This window comes from Lissotriton vulgaris, chromosome 1_1 (genome assembly GCF_964263255.1).
Source record: "Lissotriton vulgaris chromosome 1_1, aLisVul1.2, whole genome shotgun sequence".
NCBI lineage: Eukaryota > Metazoa > Chordata > Amphibia > Caudata > Salamandridae > Lissotriton > Lissotriton vulgaris.
Window position 1 is genome coordinate 1614070101 of NC_141685.1, and position 22827 is coordinate 1614092927.

The 22827-nt window shown below is 45.0% G+C and overlaps 1 protein-coding gene across 2 annotated transcripts in view; it reads left to right on the plus strand.

Annotated features, from left to right (window-relative positions):
• The first annotated feature begins 948 nt into the window (after positions 1–948).
• LOC147750900 (regenerating islet-derived protein 4-like) overlaps positions 949–22827 on the plus strand; it is a 55944-nt gene continuing 34065 nt past the window's right edge. The window contains exon 1 of one of the 2 annotated variants that reach the window (XM_086937218.1): positions 949–1277. The gene's annotated coding sequence lies outside the window, so the exon portion shown is untranslated. Of the gene's footprint in view, positions 1278–17345; positions 17593–22827 lie in introns of those variants that run through there. The other variant, XM_086937223.1, reaches the window with a different exon arrangement.

Here is a 22827-nt window from a genome sequence, read left to right on the forward strand (position 1 = left end):
CCCCAAAAGTCAAACCCTAAATAGGTGCCTCTTGGCACTTCAATAAGATTGCAGCTGCATCAAGGAAGAGATCTCAGCAACAAATACACTTTTTTTTGTCTCCTCTTTGAAGGCGCCTGTAGCTTCAAGATTCATCCAGGTATTCATGTTCACTATCTTCATGATGTTTGCCCCTGATTTCCAAGGTGTAATAAGAAGCAGAAATGAGTTAGTAGAAGGGTTCCTATTGGTTGGTGTGAAGTAAGGGCAGTGAGTGCTGTGTCCCATTGAAGGCCCTTACAATAGCGTGTTTTTATCAGTATTCCATGAAGGCTTTACTTATTGATGTGCCTTTCACCCCACCCTACAGAAAGCAATTTCTAGGCTCTGGTGGTATTCTGCATACGTAGGTTTCACAGGAAGAATCCTCCTGCGAAGCTTCAGAAGACAAAAAAGAGGAAAATATTTGAGAAGTGTAATTCAAAATTATACTCCTTGTGATGCGCATTTTGACTCCTGCTGACTAAACACACAACAACAAAAAACAAGAGAGTAACGCATAGCTGTACGAGGCTCTTTTAGATGAGCATGGTCATCATTGACTATCCAGTGACCCAGAACAAGCTATTGCTAAACTGAGGAGCAAGAACAGCAAAGTGCATGGAAGGAATTGGGGGACGCGCGGACGCCATCTTGTCTCTCCAGGTTAGGAATCTGCCATTATCTCAATACCACGAGCGGTACGTGCCACCATCTTCCACGCCTCGTCCATGGTGCTAGGATTTGTGCAGCACGCGCTGCGTCACTGGAGTCCCCACTGCACCCCAATTACAACTGTATACCAACAAGTGGTCGGGAGGGCCTACTTAAGGCAAACATCAGACTATCATTGACAATTCACACCCACAGAGAGCCGGCGCCGGCGGGGGGTAGTCAGTGATGTTATCTGGGAAGGGCTGTATGAGCAGTTATTTGTCCTTGTGTGTTCCTAATAGTCAGACGCTGTCCGTCTGTTGTCGCTCCGTGACCTTTAAGCCGATGCCCGTCGATATGTTTGGCTTTCCTGTTTGCTCATTAACCAACATACGAAGTGTCATTTCGTCGCATTTTCTATATTTTTGGCGCCCAGTATAACTGCAACATCCACCGACTGTGCAATCTGCCTTTTCTCACTCACACTTCTACGATATCCTCTCTGGGGAACTCCTCACAGACTGAGCTCAACCAGTCGATAAGCCAAAGCAACTGAGTCAAGAGTGAAGCATCAGTCTTCAGACAGGTAGAAGACTTACTTTAAGGTATTTTTTCTGTTATTTGGCTGTCCTTGCGGAAGTTGTTTGTCTGCTTCAGGGCATTAAAAAGGGATGATGGGTGAAGGATGGAGGTAAGACACCAACCGGTGCCCATCACGTAGCACACCACAGAGGGGCTGGTAGCCTTCAGCTACAAGGAAGTGCCAGCTTTTTTATGTGACTGTAATAGTCTAGTCGAGTAATTGTTGAAAGGGGACAGTCCTGAAAAATCCTGAAACACAAACATATTTAAATATGAAGCTCCTAGGGTGGGAGATCGCTTAATCTGTGTTTTAGAGGATGGTGAGCGGTGACCGTGCCCAACCCAGTGGGATGAGGGACCCATGCAGGCCAGGTCCAGGACTAATGTTTCAGACTCAGCTGTAGACACCATGGAAGAAGCCGAAGACGCAGGAGTAAATGTGATCCAATCTCCGCAGTCCTGACATGCCTCTGCTATGCCATTAGGAAGCCCTTTTAGGGTGAAAGTACCATATTCCTTTAAGCCTGTAACGAGCGCATTCTGAGTGCACCTTGAATTTTTCGATTGTATTGATTCTCAGTTGTATTTCTTCCAATGTTGTCCTTCTCACTTTTTACTTCTTTTTTCTTGTTTTATTTTTGTATTACTTTGAGCTTTTCACCCCGTGGTTCCGGATTTTCCCTCCCCATTTCTTTATCTGTTCAACCTCATCTTTTCGGTTTCCTTATCGTGGTAACCTCCTCCCTATTTTTAATACTTCTCTGTGATTCCCATTTTTATTGTTTCTCTGTTGACCCATTTTTTTTGCAGTATTTTCTTTTCTCCGTTTTTTCTTATGAGAGAAACTCCTTCCCTTCTTTTCCCGCTCTTTCTTTTACCTGAGGTTTTTGTATTTGTCTAATCCCTTCCTTCCATCTTTGTCTAAATCCCTGCATATTGCAGTGTCTGTCTTCTGAAAGAGCACGGAGAACACTGCAAACAGTAGCTACAATGCCCTAAGGGGCCGCGATGATAAAGCTCTACTGCAGTGTGCTAAGTACTCACCTTTTCTTTAATTGACAAACAAATGTCGAAGCTCAAAGGGAAGATTGCTGAGTTATTGTTAATGAGGAATCCTACATCCATCCAGATGCTTCGTAGGGACCCGTATGTTAAGCCGGGGGTTGAGAGCCCTTCTATAAGGTGGACAGTGATGCCCAACGATGCCCTACTTATAGACAGTGGGCCATATTATCAAGGAAAGGGCGATACATTATCGCCGCTTTTATCAACAGGAAACTGCAGCTAAAGCGGGGATAATGGCTTGATAATATGCCCTTGAGAATTCCAATAGAAGCCCATGTTCGACCAGAACATGGGCTTCTATTGGAATTCACAAGGGCATATTATCAAGCCCATTATTGACGCTTTAGCGGCAGTTTCCTGCCGATAAAAGCGGCGATAATGTATCGCCCTTTCTTGATAATATGGCCCAGTGTGCGAAAATATACATAACTGGACATTTAGAGCCTGTGTGTATTCTGGCACAATTGAACAGCTACCGATATAGGACGGCTCTGAGCACCATTGTATAGCTGGGGTAATTAATCTGCGCGCTTGGAAATGTATGCACAGCGGCTATATGTACACATAGTGGGGATCCTTTTACACAGTTGAATGCTTCTTACTGAGGCTTTTCTGTGTGGTTAGACATCCACTGGGGGTTAATTCTGCACAGTTGGAAATACAGATCAAATCGACACCGTTGTACAGCGTTACCCACCCCACCCATACACAGAGACAATACTCCTGTAATGTGGAGCCTTGTACACCATTAGCATCTTGCTAAAATGCTGTGCTAATACAGAGTGAGAAGCACACAGTGAACCTAGAGACGTTTTAAGGCATTGGCAAAGTGTGCTCTGGCCCAGGGCCCAGCCTTTCAGGGGCCCCCAGATAGAGTCAGCTTTGCTCTGCAGAGTCTTGCCCTGATGACCTTCAATCATTTTGAAACAGATTATTGTAAATTGCGTTTTCCTATAATTTATTTTTAATGTGTGAGAGTCTATTACAGGCATTTTTCAGACAAAATATACTTGTTTCATGCAAAATCCATATAAAAAGTCTCTTTTAAATCAATACAGGACCTCACATATGAGAAATGGGAGGTTGTGACAGAGATTATTTGCAGTAATATTATTGAGCTACTACTCTGTTGTGATGCTGAAAACACACATCACTATCCCTGAATATTAGATGTACGTACACACATTTAGAATTTGAACAAAGAGGGCATGAAAGAGGTGAAACTGGATCATAAAATCAAAGCTGTTCTGAACAGCGGCCCCCAAAATACATTTGGCCCTGGGCCCCCAAAGTCCTTTAAACGTCCCTGAGTAAACCCAATGTGAAGCTTGCTGAATGGTGGGCACTAATCCACTATGGCGACCTTGTTGCTCAGAAAGACACTCTTTCACAGTCTCAACTTTGATGAACAGGGCTCTATTTAGACACAGTGGGGTTCTTACTTCCCAGTTAAGCACTTACACTTGGGGTGTGCGAAAATTGCTTTAATGAAATTATGTGAAATTTTGGGAAAGGTACCCATTATTACACAAAATGCAAATCAGTTGTTTAAAAAATAGCACGAAAACCACAATGGCCATGAACAACATCTGCTTGCATCCTGGTTGTTCCTGCACTATGATTTGGCCACAAATGGCAGATTAATTATGTGACGGGCATAATAGGATAATTTCTGGAATTTCACATAATACGTATAACGTCAAATTCCTGTAATTAAGCACATAATGCCAGCGTAATTTAAATTTCGTTGGGCTTAATCAAAACCCAGATGAAATACTTCCATACTGGAGACAGTTACACAACTGTGCAGCTGGGCATTTACTGTGTGTAAGTGTACGCAAGTGTAATATTGCTGCATAGTTTGACTCTTACAGACAGTTGAGAGTTCGCATGCTGCAGGGTTACTTCCATCTGTGCACACCGGCTACAGTGAGCAATAGCGCTTAGCGCTGAAACTATGACAGTGCGTCGACAATGTTGTGCACGTGCCCAGAGGTAGTTTTTCCAAGCTGGTGGACTCTTACACTTATTGATAATGCTGGGGCATTCTTGAGCCCCTTTCTGCACAAAAACAATACTGTCTCTAACACAAGCATCCTTGCACCATGGCGCAAGGCTGCCTGCATTGACATTAGGTTGCACTATAATAATAATTAGAAAAACAGTCAAGCCATGCCTAAAGAGTTAAAATAGAGATAGCTGTACCCTTTGATTTGCATTCTCAAACCCAAAACATAGCCCTATTGGCTGAAACTGACCATGCCACCATTAAAAGCCCACAGACATGCCATCATGTAGCCGCTCGCACCATAAGACTACCCCTATACAGCCTCAGATTCCCCCTGACACACCATCAGATTCCCCCCACACAGAAACCCATATGAAACCCACCGTATGAAACCCAAACACATAAAATCTATCAGTGTCTACAAACCCAACCGATCCTTACGTTCATCGGCATTTCAACTGCTTAACATCCCACGCACAATGAAAGCAACATGCGGAGACAAACGCTTCGTGGTTGCTGCCTCGAAATTATGGAACGCGCTTCCTCCTCATATTAAATTCAGTTCATCTTTACTAATATTTCGAAAACACCTTAAAACTTGGCTTTTTGACCAGTAAAATTAAGTAGGAACCCCTTGCAATCTCTGTGAACTCCAGCGGCGAGACACCGGAAGGTAATTGTGCGCTATAGAAATTTTATAAATAAATAAAATATGCTGCCCATGCAAACTATCATACACCCACACATGCCCAAGGGCACACAAGCACACCGTCAGACATCCACACTTACAGATAATATTTAGTGCTGTGCTCCTATCTGTCTAGGGCTGGATAGCCATTGTTTTATCACAGCTGGGGCCTGGTATTTAGTGCTCCTATACGGGCAGGGCCTGATAATGCATTGCTCTAATCTGGCTTGGACTTGTAAAAACCGATACCAACATATATGTATATAGATAGAGCTCTTATCTAACCCGGGCTGGGCATCCACAGGGTCCTGGTGCTCTTACACGGCAAGGAGTGTTTATGAGCAGTAAGTGACACACGTGGGCGTCTTCTCTCTCCCTCTTACCCGTTCTCTATAGGCATATGTTCCTGCACAGTGCTGGATAAGTCGCACCCACCTGCTTCTCCCCATCTGCTGCTGGGCGGCCCCATGATTTCTCTAATCTTTATATGGGGAAATATTTTCTAACGCAGCTTCCTAGCATCTTCCTGGAGTCTTATGTCTCTGTCCTATTTTTAGAACAAGCCTTCCTATGGAAAGCGCTTACCTTACCTACTTATGTAAATTGCTTTGAAGAATGAATCTGCCATAAAACTTTACCACTCCCAATAAATCCCAGCCCCACCCACACAACCCTGCCCGCAGCACTGCAAAAAGTGCTACCAGGCTTTCTCAATGGCACACTGTGAGTTATACAGACTCGGGCGCTATAAGATACCCTAAGCCGTCCATGCTGTTTTAAGGATTTCTTGGGCTCCGGTGTGGAACAATATAGGATTGTACTGCACAATTTCTGCTAATTTAAGCCTGCGAAAGGCCAAACCATATTGCATTATATTTGACCTTTCAGAAATGACTGGCTTGCAAATAAAATATGTGCCCAGTGTCTCCAAACGTCTTAGGATGATCCTGGATAGGGACAGAAAGTGTGCAAAGCAGAGGGAGACGGAGAGAAGGAGCGTGGCTGGGATAAAAGAAATAGAGGGGAGGTAAAGAGAAAGGCCACTTTTCCAGTTGGCCACTTGGAAGACTGGGGGTACTGGGCAACTTCCCATCTTGTTACTGCCTTTAAACTTCTCACAAACTATAAAACTTTGTTGATCTACAAAAAAAACTTTTTATGTTAAGTGGTAATCCCACAACCAGAAAACCCCCCAAAAGGAAGCTCTTCACCAACCCTATGAGATTTAGGGTGAAGTCCAATGAGGTGTAGGTTGAAGTCCTGTAGAAAACTAACCATGTAAGCGAGATCACGAGCTAACCATGTATTATTGTGTGCTCAGTCCTGCATCCACTACACAACTTGTCATAAAAATGTGCCTATTAGTGATGGCACAAACCAGTTTAAGAGTGGCTATTTTGGTAAACATTCAGTGGGGAGTTGGGCTACAAACTACATTTCCTGTCGTAATTTGTTGTCACTTCCTGTTACAAAGATAGAAAATTATTCACAAAAATAAAAGATAGCCTAAGGAAAAAAATAGAAAAAGTAAGAATAAGAATAGATTTGGTTTGCTAATCCAGTGGAAGGTGTACAAAGAATGTTTGTGCTCCAGGTCATAGTTTGCGACTGTAAACATTCTTTTTGCAATGTACTAAACCCATTTTGTGATTCAGTAACAGGTTACTGAATCCCAAAATTGGTGTTGAAGGGCATTAATCATTGCTATTTAGAAGGGGCATGTTTAAGACATACTTTTCAAATCGAGATTTCCCCTGGGATGTTTCAATGTTTTGCAACCTAAATCTTGTAAAAAAAAATCATGGACATTTTACCAATTCCCAACATGGAATGGCAAGCCATTCATTAAAGGGAGTAGGTTCCATTGGGACTGTCTTTCCTTTGTGAATGTTAAACACAGTTTGTTGGGAAGGAACAGTGGTCCAGTGAACCACTGCCTACTTTCCCAAAAACGTAAAAAACTTTCAAACTTTTTTTTTAACCATTGTCCCGTTTAATTCAAGGAATACGGACTGTAATTAAAGAAATGTATGTGTATTTAAAAAGTGATCTCAGACATGGTGGTTTGCTGACCCTAGTAGGCCACTTCCCTAGGACGGCCACCAAAAGTAATGAGCCACAGTTTGGGCCCTACCTAATGAATGTTGGTGGAGTAGGCTGGTCACAACCCATTATGATTTGGAATTTTTGGAACCAACCTATTTGTGCATAGATCAGTTCTCAAAATTCCACAATGGTTGCTAAATATAGTATGACCAGTGTTTCGTACATCTGGCCCTAGATTAATACTGATATCAGGGAACTTTACAAATTACAGAAGCAATGCAACTGTTTTGTAATTACAAGGAATTGTAGAAAGGCATTTAGGGTTAGTAATGAAGACATTCAGAAGAAAACAAACTTTGTCAAATGCACATCTCATGATGCCTTTAAATAAAGGTCGCAGATGCAGAAAGGGTCCCTGTCATTTGCGCTGGTAATTTGGAGGAGCAGTGAGGAGGACACACATGCGCACACTCATTTCCACCCAACCACATACGCGCACACACTCACTCCCATCCATTCACAAGCACACTCATGCGCACATGCTCACACCTATCCATTCACAGGCACACACGGACATGCATACTCATTCATATCCAATCACATACACACAACCACGCACTCCCATCCATCCACAAGCAAACACATACACCCATCCATTCACTAGCACACACGCACATACATACTCATTCCTATCCAATCACATGCACAGACATACTCTCACCCGCCCAGTTACATACATGTGCACACACATACTGACACCAAACTGTTCACTAGCACATACGCTCACATACTAGCACTCACCCAGTCACAGCACATACGTGTAAATACCCATGAAATCATGCATACACACACACCTAAACATTATATAAGGCACTTATTGGGCCACACGGGTGAAAGCAGGACCGGTGGGTGGCAGAAGGGAGTAGCACAGCCGCGCTTGAAGGAGATGGAGGCTTCTGGGAAGGAAAAAACAGCAAGATCCTTCCGCCTCATCTCATTGATTAACCATGTTATGGGTCAGAGTTATTGATAGAATGTCAGCCCTATATATATATATAATTTTAAAAGTCATACTAATTTAGTGAATTTAACATTAGTTCCTATAGGGGGTTGTTTTAATTCCATGCCTTTATTATTTTCTATCGGAGTATGTTGCAGTACCGGTGGTTGGCCATGGGTGATGCATGACTTCCTTCAAGGAGGGGCAGGAATATATTTATATATTTGAACCTTTTCTGACACGTTTAGGGATGTAGTATATTTATATTAGCATTTTGCGGACTGAAATTGTTTTACTCTTTTGTGGGAGTGTGTTTTGTATTAGCATGTCCCAAATCCCTCCTTAAATCTCCCCAAATTCCTCCCATTTAGTAGTAATTATTCCCCGTTTTCCCCTCGCACCCTCTTATCCCGTCCACATTTACTAATAGTGTGTATACCTGCGTGAGCAGAGAAACCCGCCACTGTGGTAGAACTGTTCATGCAGAAAAGATAGGAGGGAAATAGGTTTGTGCACTGAGATTGGGACCAAGATTTGCTTTCTGAAAGCTCAGGTATCACGACTTATGCATCAACTATAACTATACATACAAATACCTCCTGAATTAATGTCCTTCCATAAAGCGCCGCACTGTTCTTATTTACATCATCATAGCCTGAAAAGTACGCTTAAAACAGCCACATCCCCTCTTACCAAAGGGTTAGGGGCCATGTCATGATGAACATATTTAGTGCCCACTTGCAGGCCCATAAGGGTTGCATTTATTTATTTATTTATAGTCTTGTATCGCGCCTGAATCAGCCCCGAAGGGGTATCTCCGCGCGTAGCTTGCATGAATTGGGCAGACTGTAGTAAGTGAGGTGACAAAGAGAGTGGCCATGTTATTCGTATGAGAACAGGTGAGTTTTTAATTTTTTCCTAAAGGAAAAGAGATTAGGAGTTAGCCTCAACTGAGGTGGAAGAGAATTCCACAACAAGGGGCCTTTATAGGAGGGGGCACGCCCCCCCTGTCTTGCTTTGGAGACTTTAGGAACATGCAGCAGCATGGTGTTGCTGGAGCGCAGAGCCCGTCCAGGAGAATATGGAAGAAAAGTTTCTCTTAGATATTTGGGGCCGGATCCATATATGCATTTGTGCATAATGCAGCACATTTTGAAGTTTATACGCTGTTGCACTGGAAGCCAATGGAGATGGGAGAGAAGAGGGCGGGAAGGGGTGCGGGGGGAGCATTCAGGATGAGTCTTGCCGCAGTATTCTGCACCACCTGCAGTCTGCGTAGTTGTTCCTGGTTGGCGGAAATGAGTAGACTATTACAATAGTCCACTCGTCCAAGGATTAGTGCCTGTACCAGCGTTTTCCTATAGATGTTGGGTAGGAAGGGGAAGATACGCCGTAGAAGACCTATTGTACGGAAACATGTTCCTGTAACCTGACTGACGTGATCTTTCATAATCAGAGCTTGGTCTAGGCGTACTCCCAGATTTTTGATGGTGAGTTTGGGCGCTGGGACAGGTCCTAGCTCAAGTGGCCACCAATCTGGCGACCAGAGCAAAGTGGCCCCTCCGAACAACATGACCTCCGTTTTGGACACGTTGCACTGGAGGAAGTTCTGAGCCATCCATCCCGCCACTGCTCTCATGCCATCTTGGAAGGATTTCATGACAGCAGGAGTGATGGTCTGAAAGGGAAACAGCAGCTGAGTGTCGTCAGCGTAGGAGATTGGAGAGAACCCGTAGGATCTTATAATCTCTGCCAAAGGGGCCACATATACGTTAAATAACGTGGGGCTCAAGCATGAGCCCTGTGGCACACCCTTGGTAAGCTTCCTGCAGACAGATTTATGAGAGCCTAGTTTGACCCCTTGTTGTCTGTCTTCAAGAAAGCTTTCAAGCCATGCAAGGGCGGTCCCTTTTACTCCCACTGCCTTCAGACGGTCGAGAAGAATTTTATGCGACACCGTGTCGAAGGCAGCGGACAAATCCAATAGCACCAGAATCACTGAGCTCCCCCTGTCAAGTGACATTCTGATGTTATCTGTCACTGAGAGGAGAGCTGATTCGGTGCTATGGTTAGGCCTGAAACCGGATTGCGAGTGGTCTAGGCTGCCCGCTGCCTCGATGTAACTAGACAGGTGTGCATTAACGTGTTTCTCGGCCATCTTGCTGTAATAAGGCAGAAGGGAGATGGGACGGAGGTTGGAAAGCTCTGTCCACGGGAGTGCCGCATTCTTGCGGATGGGGTTCACCACTGCATTTTTCCACTCAGCTGGTACTTTTCCCTCTTTCAAAGACTGATTTATTACATCCTGAATGTGGGGGGCTAGCAAGGTGCGGAGAGAAGTCAGGGTTTTGGCAGGAATGAGGTCATTCGGTGAGCCAGATTTTACTTGGGTCATAATTGTGTGGAGCTCTTCGGTATTGACAGGAGGAAATGTGGTTAAAGTGAAGTTGGTATTGTTATTGGGGGAGGAGGTATTCATGGTATCACTATTTGGTTGGGATGCCAGAATTTTTTCATAGATTGCCTCTATTTTGTTTTCGAAGTATAATGAGACCTCTTCACATAGATTTTGTGAGAAGTCATCTGGGCTTGTGCAGGCCATGGGTTTAGTGAAAGTTTCCAAAATCCTATACAATTCTTTAGGAGAATTGCCTGCTTCTAATAGTTGTTGAGCAATAGTGTTTTTGCGGGCAGCTTTAATATGTTTGTAGTAGTTGTTTTGCGCTGCACGGTGTGCCTTTTCGTTCTCCTCAGAGTGTGATTTCCTCCACCTTTTTTCTATCCTCCTGCATTCTTGTTTCTCTTTCCTAAGGGCCTCGGTATACCATTTCTCCTGCTTAGCTACAGGAAGTTGTTTGAATGTTTTCAGGGGAGCAATTTTATCAATGGCTGTTGTAAGAGATTGTTGGAACATAGTTAACTTGTGTTCTACGTCTTCGGTGTCTCTAATCTCGGGTTTTTCCCACACCTTTTGTAACGTCTCCAGTGTAAGTTTATGCCACTGTCTGCGTATAGAGGGGGGTAGTGGTTTCTTGTGGGGACCTGCATTGGCTTTAAAGATTGTGAATTGTAGTAAGAAATGATCTGACCAATTGAGTTGGATGGGTTTATGACACAGTATGTTGTCAAAGTTGGTATATATCAGGTCAATGCAGTGTCCACCTTCATGGGTGGGATCCTGATTTTTTTGTGTCAGACCGATGGTGTTCATGTCGGTAATCAAACTTTTAGCGCCTATGGAGTCAGGTTGGTCAGTATGAATATTAAAATCTCCAAGAAGGAGAAAATCCTCATTGGCCCGTATATGGGGGCCAAGCATCTCTAAGAGAGATGTAGAAAAATTGGGACAAGGAGGGGGTGGTCTGTATATAAGTACGCCTTTACTAGCTTTTCTGTTTGGGAAAATAATTCTGAAAACCATAGTTTCCATTTCTTTGCAACATTGTTTGTCCAAAATGTCTAGTTTGAAGGACTCTTTATAAATTATGGCGATGCCGCCACCAATTTTGTCAGGACGGTCGGAATGATGAAGTTTGTATCCCAGAGGTATTCCCAATGCAATGGCAGATACCGTGTGGGGCTTTAGCCAAGTTTCAGTGATGAAACAGAGATCTGGAGTCAAAGAATGTATTAAATCCCAGATCTCAATTTGATGTTTGGGCATTGAGCGAGCATTAATTAGGATACAGTGCAAATCATGAGGTGACTTGCTAGGTATATGGGATTCAGTGAAAGGCATAGAGGAGTAATGACATCTTTTGCATGAAAACGGTCCTACAAAGCAGGGTCTGCTATCCTCTGAATAGCACGGAGATGTTTGTTGGTTTAAGGTTTTCAGAAAGGTAGCCTCATACCTGATATGGTTATCCGCTCGTAAAGGCGGCATGTTGTAAGTGTCATGCCCCGTCGCCACGTCCTGTCGCGGACGGGCGCAGACGGGCAGCTCTTTGGCTGGTCTTCGGCTGCAATGAGGCTGCGCGCAATCGCTGCGCGCTTCCGGAGAGGCGATGGCTAAGTAGCCCCCAGTGGACAACTAGAGCGCTAACCGCTCCCGGAAGTGCCTGGCCCTCACCTGTCCGCCCTCCGCACAACGGTAATGAATTACCGAGTCGGACCGAGGCGGGCAGGAAGAGGAATCGGGTCAGCACTCCGGTGAAGTTATAATAGTGATAATGCAGGTATTTAAAAGGGAATTAAACAATTTCGAGCCGCGCTCTCTAGAAAACGTGCGCTGAGTAATTTAAAACACCACAAATCTTAAAATGCGCTGTTAATTAAAATTGCGCTACTAGTCTCTCACTTGACAATTTGACTCCGCATACAGCAAGCTAGCGGTGGGAAGACACTGCCACCGTCTTCCACCGCCTCCACCAGCATATGCTGGTTTTGCTGAAACAGCTCTGCCTACATGGCATACATTAAGTCATAAAATCTACAAGTTAGTGTATGATCAGTATGTACACTATTCAGCTCAGAACATGAAAATGTAACCATTGTTCAGTATCCTTGTATGTGCTTCACACAGTGTCATTTCAGCAGGAGCATGGACCTATTGTGAGCCTGCGCTCTGGCGTATAAGGAGCCCATGATCGAGCCCCAACATCACCAAGTTCAACATCCATTCCTGCTGCCTCTATAGATAAAACTTGGAACGTAAGGTGCAGAAACAAGGCCTGAAACTTGGCTCCAACACCTGTACAAACCACTGTGGCTGCATTAAAGGGAACACATTGAGCTATTCTCCTTCTTTACCCTGGGATGGAAAATGCCCTACAACAGTGCATGCTGCACAGCACATAACACAAAGGGTCTTGTCCAACTCTCACACGTGCCCAGCAAGTGCACAGTCTCCGCACTGCTTTCGGGTAGGCTCTCATGCTCAGTAGAAATCAATGCTTAGTGATCTTTGTGCTGACTTTTAAATAATCACAAATTCTCATTCAAAGTCCAGCAATGTGAAATAAAATGCATTCACATTGTGCCTTGCAGTGGTAAACAGTCCAGAGCATGCTGCAGGTCATTAGGTTTCTCTACAGCCTCAGCTGCTGCTTCATACTGTTGCACAGTTACTGTCAACAGAATGTCTGTGGTTAACAGCATATATTAACTCCTTAGCAAGCTACTTCCCTATTACCATCACACAACAATATACATATCATGTCCTAATTAGATAACTTTCAGTCAGCTGATCTTTAGAGTAGCAGGAACATGAATGTATGTAGGTGTGTATATTGAATTTCTGTAGCGTGAACCTAGCCAAAAGGCAAAAGACACAAAATTGATGGACGGAATTCCCAACAAATCAAAACCTTCACACCAGTCAGAGTTCTCGGTTAAACCCATCATTCTTTTTCTCACCATGCCACCCCAGTTTAGAATGGCATAGGGAGTAAAAAAACGATGGATTAGGCCCAGATCTCTGTACTGCGGTGAATGTATGACATTGTTCTGTATTCTGTCCATCAATTGTTCTTTTTGCCCAAGCCAAAAGACAGCAGAACACTGTACTTGGTCACAGGGTAGCTTAAAGTCAACAATTAATAGAAAAGGAAGTTGGGTTGTGGAGTTAATGCATTAGATGTGGTGTTTTTTAATGAGGGGAGTCTTCAACTCTTTTCTAAACTGGGGCAGATCTGATGGATAAGGGGATGTTGTTCCATATTCTAGTTGCATAAATTGGAAAAGGCTGCTGTTCTTGTCTTTTCTTTTTTACCCTTCTTAGTCTGCAGCCTGATGATGTCCTGGTTGTGGGTGTGCCGAGAACCACCAGAAATGGTGAGATTACCTGTGAGATAAGCAGGGGTGCTGGTTGTAATGGCTTTGTAAACAATCAAGCTGGTTTTGCAGATGGTCCGAGCTGGCAAGGGGAGGCAATGGAGTGCCAGCAGAATGGGAGTAATGTGAATACATTTCTGCAAGCCCTGGGTGAGACATGTTGCAGGGTGTAGAATGCTCAGAGGGGTGCCAGTGTGGCGTTCTGGAGGTCTTGGTGTAGTGCATTACCACCATCCAGATGGAAGATATAAGAGCATGAACAGCAGCTCTGAAGCTGCTTTCTGGAAGAAACCGTTTGATTTTCTTTAGAAGAAAAACCTGGTATCATGCTGTCTTTGGTTTTTTTGGGCAATATGTTCCTTGAGGGTAATGGTTTGAATATTTCAAGGTTTGTTTCATTGAGCAAGGGTTGCAATGGATCTTATTTGTTGTTCTTGGCAAACAATAGGAATTCAACCTTGATTGGGGTTGATCTTCAGGCAGGTGCTGGCCATCTAGTTGTGGATGATATGCAATCAGTGTTTAAGGCATTGGATGTCTGAAGCAAAGGAAGCTTTGAAGTAGAAATACTGGTACTGATACTAGTGAATTTTAATGCTGCTGTATGTGAGAAGAGCACCAAGCGGCTCCATGTGAAGGTCGAAGATGACAGTAGAAAGTATAGAACTCCTGGGAACCCTGCATGTGATAGGGATCTTTTGTGACTTTGAGGTGACAATATGAACAAACTGGTGTAGGATGGAAAGGTTAGAGGAGAACCAGTGAAGGACGTTGCTGATAAATCCCATTCACAACTCGAGGATGCATATCAAGGTGGAAAGGTCGACTGCATTAACGGCAGATGAGATGAGAGGTCCAGCAATATCATGAGGCAGGGGTGATCTTCATTGGTCATCAAAATGATGTGTAATATGGAGGTCTCCTTGCTGCAACTTGATCTGAAGCCTGCCTGGTAGCCATAAACGAGGTGGTTAGCACTAAGGGTGGGCGTAAAATCCGTTTCGCGGGCGAATTTGCGGATTTTCCGCGATCCGCGAATCTCGAGAAATCGCGGTAAAATCCGCGAATCAGCGGGGATGAATTTTCAGCCAAGCAAGGGTTACAGCAGCAGGTGCAAAAGTTGAACCTAATTTCTTTGTAACCTTTTACAAAAGGGTTACAAACAAATTAACTTCAACTTGGACACCTGCTGCTAATTGCTTCCTGGCGCCTCGTTGCCTACTTGCAACTATTCTCTGACCCTGCTCTGACCCTTGAAGCAGGGTCAGAGAATAGTTACAAGTAGGCAACGAGGCACCTGTCCAAGGAATTAAACCTCATCAGGAAGCACTTACAGATATAAAAAACAGGAAGAAGGGAGAGGATGGCAAATACACCCATTTTGAGTTGTCAGGAGGGGTTAAACTAAAAGAGACCTTTACAGCACAATTTTCATATGCATTTTGCTAAAAATAAAAAGCTGTATGTTCTGTAGGGGCAACTCAGGAATCTGGCCCTTCAGAGATCCGGCCTCTATTTCTTTCTCTCGTTCTCTCTCTCCCTCTCTCTTTCCCTCTCTTTCTCCCTCTATCTATCTCTCTCTCTCTCCCTCTCCCATAAACGACTGCATGGGTAACTTCGCTATGCAAGCGACTCGTGAAGACGCAAAAATCCCTGCGAACACGCAAAAAACCCCGCGAACACGCAAAAAACCCCGCGAACACGCAAAAAAACAAAAATCTGCAAATTCGCACAAATTCCCGAATTTTGCGGATCGCAAATTCGCAAATCCGCAAATTCACGGATCGCGAATTCGCAAAATTCGCCCATGCTTAGTTAGCACTGATTTGATCTCTGGATTGAACCAAATGGTATTTTCAATAATCTTGCTGACAAATGGTAGGGGATTGATGGGCCGGTAGTTGGCGAGTCCAGAAGGGCCTAGAGTAGGGTTCTTTAGGAGTGGGAGGATCTGGCCAGTCGTGAGAGCTTCTGGGAAGATGCCTTTAGTAAGGGAGGCATAGTTATAGTAAGAAGGGTAAGATAGCACCCACAGAGAGACCTTTGATGAAGGATTATTGTAAGACATCCTCATCATAAGAAGTAACTTTGAGGGAGTTGAGTATCTTAGCCAGCTTAAGGAGAGATGGGGCTTTGAAGGCTGACCAATGTGTGATTCTACTGGAAGGGGTGAGTGTAAGAGATAAAGCAGGCTTGGTATTGTTGAGCATAGTCAGTACAAACAATTAGCTTCAAGTGTTGATAAGGGCTTTATGCAGAGCTGAAGCCTGAATTGCAGACGCTGTTTTGACCATACACCAACAATTGAAGATGAGAATTTGGTACTCGAGGAGCGACTTTCGTTGTGTAAAAAACACATGTGATAATTATTACATTCTCATGCAAACAGATGCACCCATCAGAGTATAAAAAGCAGGTCCAAAATGAGGGAAAAGTAGCCAGGGCAGAATAAATCAAGGAAGCTGTCGAAAGTTTTAGAAAAAGGGGTGAGAATGCTGTATCAAACAGAGGCTTCTCAATTCTGTGAAGAAGCAAGCAAACTCACCCTCCACCAATCTTTGTAAGCAGAAACAGATAACGATAAACAACTATTGCTGATTCTTTGTTTTGGAAATCTTAGAATGTGGAACATACAACCGGTGAACCTCTGATAATGGCTTAAAGTTAAGTAGGGTCTGCTTTGTTTAGTGCTATGTAGGTGAATCAGAGGATTTTACATTTTATGTGAGAAATCAAAGTCAACATGTGAAGTTTATGATGGACCTGAGAGGTTTGATTGTTTGGCTCCTCTAGGGTGAAATATTTCCTGATTCATTTTGCACAGAGTACACAATACTATGTTTATCGGAGATCAATACAGAGAGAATTGGTATAGTTTTGTCTGGAGAGGATGCTGGCTCTAATCTGAGGTTATTAAAATTTAGAGAGTTGAGCAAAGTTATGATGTTGCTTGAACGGTTTAAGTGAAAGTTGCAGGAAAGTCAAATTGGTTATTTAGGGCGTGATTGTCACCGAACAAGAATTCTAGAATTCTAACTATTTTAGTTTTGATGCGGACTTTATTTCCAGTCTGTAGGCTAGTGGGAAGGAAGGAGGGCACGTTTATAGAGACTGATCTGGAAAATTTCAGTTTTGATGTAGCTTCCACTCATAAGTGTTTTGAGGCAACCAGAGAGAGACTCTAAGGGGTAAGGGCTACATGCTTGAACAGAATGTAGGACTACAGAACCCATCATCCACACACATTTGGAACTCAGACCAAGTTTTCGAGGGTCTTGGTCAGCACAAGCATGCAAGCATAGATAGATAACAGGGTGAAAAAGAGATTCCCCTGGCACTCCAGCTCTGTGCCAGCATAACCCGAAGGAATGGACTGAGTTTCAGCTGGTGAGAGAAATTCATATAGAAGGATATCATCCACATGAGCGCCGAGCATACTTCCCTGAATCAGTCCCTTATCTTGTCCCGGAAATCATTATTGCTCTATCGCCTGCTGACGCCACACCAAGGAATAAAAGCAGGACTGTCTGATGGGTGTGTATTTCTTCTAGGAGACTTGCCTTTGCATACAGGAAGGGAGAGTCCATACCTTGTAGTAGTCTGAAAGCTGGCTGGTTGGGTGGCCTTCTTCTGACAGTTTTTGAGTCTCTCAATCATCAGCTACGCCAGAAGTCTGTCAATTCAGGAAGATCTGAGATATAGCAGTGATTGGGGGAAGAGTTTGGCTTAAAAGAGTGGTATGTTGTAGGTGCTGAGGTAAGGATCCATTTGAATTTTTTTTTTGATAAAGACACTGATGTCAGAAGCTGTGTTCTGCAAACTGAATGACAATTGAGGCGGGGAAACAGAACAAAAGTAGAAAGCTTGGCGGGTGTTTCTGAGAGACCAATAAGTGGTTTAGAATGCAGATTTTGCAATTATGTGTTTGAATTTGATAATTGCAAAGATATAGGTTTGTGGCGATTTGTTAATTAGTGCATTTAACTTGCGGCATATTGGGAGAGGTTTTCAAGAACTTGGAGATTTTGTCTGCATTTGTAATTGCCCTTGTGTAGGCACGCTTACCTCTGCAGATCACATGTCTGGGGTTTCTTGGTTGGATACCTGCTGGTGAGCTGTATTTTCCCAACATCCCTCTCACCCCCTGCATGCTCTACTAGTCGTGCTAGTGATGGATAGCTTTAGTGGGCCCATTTTCTTGTGGGTGTTAAGCAAGCTTGTTAAAATGCATTTTGTAGGGCTTAAGCACAGTGGTGATTGCACTGAGGATGATGCCAAGAAGTGCCCCTTAGAGGATTGGTGCTAAAGGTTAAAGTGTGTAGGGCAAGCATATAGTGAGCTGTTGACTCAAAAAGAGGATAGTGTGTCTGGTGATTGAGGTTTTTGTGGGATGCTGAGTAGGGTTGTAAAGAGTCAGTTCTGTTTCCAGGTTTGTCTTTCTAGGGGATTACAGCAGAAGCAGCCACCAAATTTACCTCCATGAGTGGTTTGGAGGAGGGCTTCCACAGATCCACCCTATATAACTGATGTCAGTATCACCCATTTTAATAGTGCTGAGTTTACCAAGCTCATAAGTAAGGAAGACCAAGTTGACTTTACCGGCTTGGAACATCTGACCTTCATAATTCACCGAATGTCAGTAGCAAGTACATAACTCACTGAGCTGCCTTGCAATACAAAAGCATTACAAAATAAACAAGTAAAATCGGTTCTAGCGAAAATATTAAAACGTTTAAATATACATGTTATTAAGATCAAATGCCTTCAAAAAAATAGAAAACATATCGAGAAAATCGCTATAAATGTCTCGGCAATAAACCCTTCCGAAACAGAGTTATAACATTTATAAAACTTTACCAAACATTAGGAAAGTTTGATTCAGCTATTTCAGATTTCAAACACATGAGCAATAAGAAATCTGTAACTTTTACTTTTTACACGTTTCCTTGACTTCCAACTCGGAGCTGAATTTTGATTGCCAGAAGCATGGAAGAGCATTTGTCGACACAGGTTAATTCAGGTCATTGGCTAATATTGTGGTACCAGATGTCTTAAAATATCTGTAGAGTTGAATGATTGCTAATGAGGAGTTCCTTTCCATGAACTGAACCTAACTGGAATTGTTGTGGACCTTAGTGAACAATTACTCTCCCATCACATGTTCTGCTCCATTAGAACTGGGGTCTAGGATATGGTCTGGATGACTAATATTAGTGTTAGTTGGTCTCCAGCATGGCCTGTCTGTTCTTAGAGGGTATTTCAAGGTGCTCATGTATGGACACAGGCGATTGGTTCACATGTGAGCACTGCCCTTGTGAACTGGGCATCTTCCTTAGGCCTATGTGATGTGTGGTGAGTATGGAACCCCGATGCCGAAGAGTACACCCATAACTTCAAAGGAAACAAATCTAGGACCAAAAATCACTGCTTCTTTCTGCTAGCCGTGGACAACAGTAGTCTGCATCCTCGTTTGGCTTGTAATTGCTGGCGCTTTCTACCTTAACTAGCGCTGAGTCACGCCCCCTGATTTGCGCATTTGTGAGCTTTAGCATTATTATTCGTGGTATTTTCGCTGAACTCAAGGTGCTGCTTGATACTGCTGCTTTCTATAGCATTTTCGCCATTTATTTATTGTTTTTGGAACTTCTGTGCCCTCTGCCTCGTCTCACGTTCCACTCCCATTCCATTTGGTGTGCAGTCTCCTGGCCCGCCTACCCTCCCCGATACCGCCTCCCAGCTGCCCCTCCCACGCTCCGCCCCCTATCCACCATTTAAGGCAGATGCCCCAACGCGCAGCGTCCACGCGCTACGGCCGCGCCGAAGGTGCGCCAAAGGTAAGCCCGTCTACGCACGTCCGCGCCTGGACCGCGCCCAGCGCCAGACCCCCTGGCCCCCGTCCCACCCACCCCACCCGCATTACTTATGCCGCTTCCACCCTCCTAGCCCTTAACCCCGGCCGCCTCTCCGACTGCGCTCAAGCCGCCCCCGGACACACCCATGGACCCTTCACGTGCAACTCCTGCAAGTTTGACGGCACCAAGACCAACTCCACATCCACTAACACTAAACAGAGACCTGACGCCAACCACCTAAAATGCATCCTACTCAATACCCGCTCAGTCCACAGGCACGCCATCGACCTCTGGAATCTACTAGACACCTTCTCCCCAGATGTCGCCTTCCTAACAGAAACATGGATGAACTCTACTTCAGCCCCAGACATCACCATTGCCGTCCCGGAAGGTTACAAGATCATCCGTAAGGACCGGACCGACCAAACAGGAGGAGGCATCGCTATCGTCCACAAGAAATCCATCCGCATCTCAACCAGCTCAGATGTCAATCTCGCAAACACTGAACACCTCCACTTCCAGATCCACATCGATCCCAAGACCACACTCAGAGGCACCCTCCTCTACAGGCCACCAGGACCCCGTGCACAATTCAGTGACGACATCACGGACTTCATCACCCCACACGCCCTCCCCTCCGAGGATTACATTCTTTTGGGAGACCTCAACTTTCATCTCGAAAAGAGCAACGACCGCAACGCCACCACCCTTCTGGACAATCTCGCCAACCTCGGACTTAAACAACTTGTCACTACCCCGACCCACATTGCAGGTCACACACTCGACCCTATCTTCACCTCCAGCAAACATGTCTCCTTCAGCCACACCACAGCTCTCCTCTGGACGGACCACAGCTGCTTTCACTTTACCTACAACAAGACCACAACCAACAACCATCCTCAACCCACTCTGCGAAGAAACTGGAACAAAATCACCATCGACCAGATCTCCTCATCGCTTCTTCAAAACCCCCCTGCCCACTCCACAAACCCCGACCAAGCAGCCATTAACCTCACCCAATGGCTATCCAACAGCGCCAACATCCTAGCACCGTTGAAAAAACGTCAAATCAATCTAGGCAGCAAGAAGGCCTCCTGGTTCAACGATGATCTTAAGAAATCTAAGAAACTCTGTCGTTCCCTTGAGAAGGCCTGGAAAAAAGACCCAAACACCAGCACCAGGGACGCCTTCAAAAACGCCACCCGCATACACCACCAACGAATCCGGTCTGCCAAGAAAGCCGATTTCAAGGACCGACTAGATAACGCCCACAACAGCAAGGAATTATTCAACATCGTCAAGGAATTTACCAACCCCTCAGCCAACTCCAACGACATCACCCCCTCTCAAGCCCTCTGCGACTCCCTAGCCTCATTCTTCCACAACAAGATTGCAGAAATCCACAACAGTTTCGACAACCGACCCGAAGACCAACCCACCCAACCCTCTGCAGGACCCCCACCCCCTTTGAACATCCTCAACGACTGGAACCCAATCTCCACTGAGGACACCATCCGCCTGATGAACTCCATCCACACAGGATCCCCCACAGACCCATGCCCTCACCACATCTTTAACAAAGCAGACTCCATTATAGCACCGCACCTCCGAGACGTCATCAACTGCTCCCTCAACTCCGCTATCTTCCCGGAAAGTTGGAAACATGCCGAACTCAGCGCCCTTCTGAAGAAACCTACAGCTGACCCCACCGAACTCAAAAACTACCGCCCCATCTCGCTCCTTCCATTCCCGGCCAAAGTCATCGAGAAAGCTGTCAACAACCAAATCGCCGCCTTCCTCGAAACCAACAAGTCCCTCGACTCCTCACAGTCCGGCTTCCGAGCCAAACACAGCACTGAGACCGCACTCATCGCAGCAGCTGACGACATTCGAACTCTGCTAGACAACGGAGACACAGTCGCCCTCATCCTCCTCGACCTCTCCGCAGCCTTTGACACAGTTTGTCATAGCACCTTAATACAACGCCTCAGAAACATCGGAATCCAAGGAAAAGCACTGGAATGGATCACCTCGTTCCTTGCCGGAAGAACTCAGAGAGTCCGCCTTCCACCATTCAAATCAGAAGCTACAGAAGTCATCTGCGGCGTGCCACAAGGATCTTCACTCAGTCCCACCCTCTTCAACGTATATATGAGCCCCCTCGCGGCCATCGCACGCCAACACAACCTCAACATCATCTCCTACGCTGATGACACCCAACTGATACTATCACTCACCAAAGACCCCAACACCGCCAAAACCAACCTACATGAAGGAATGAAAGAAGTAGCCGAGTGGATGAAGTACAGCCGTCTAAAACTGAACTCCGACAAAACTGAAGTCCTCATCCTTGGTACATCCCCCTCCGCCTGGGATGACTCTTGGTGGCCAGAGGCCCTTGGAAAAGCACCCATCCCGACGGACCACGCACGGAACTTAGGTGTCATCCTGGACTCCTCACTTTCTATGAACAGACAATTCAACGCCGTCTCATCTTCTTGCTTCAATATTCTTCGCATGCTCAAAAAAACATTCCGCTGGATCCCCACCGAAACTAGAAAAACGGTCACCCACGCACTGGTCACGAGTCGCCTGGACTACGGAAACACCCTATACGCCGGTACCACCGCAAAACTCCAGAAAAAACTCCAACGCATCCAGAACGCGTCAGCCAGACTCATACTAGACATCCCGCGTAAAGACCACATCTCTGGACACCTGAAAAACCTCCACTGGCTCCCCGTTAACAAGAGGATTACTTTCCGCCTCCTAACCCACGCACACAAAGCACTCTACGAACTTGGACCCGAATGCCTCAACTCACGACTTTCCTTCTACACCCCCTCCCGCCACCTACGATCCTCCAACCAAGCCCTTGCAACTGTACCTCGCATCAACAAAACCACCATGGGAGGCAGATCCTTCTCCTACCTGGCAGCTAAAACCTGGAACTCACTTCCCACTCACCTTCGCCTCACTCAGAACCACCTTACATTCAGAAAGCAACTTAAAACCTGGATATTCGACAAGTAACTCCTCACCCTCCTCAAGCGCCTTGAGACCCTCTGGGTATGTAGTGCGCTATATAAATCTCTTGACTTGACTTGACTTGACTTCCTAGGGTTATGACAAATCATTT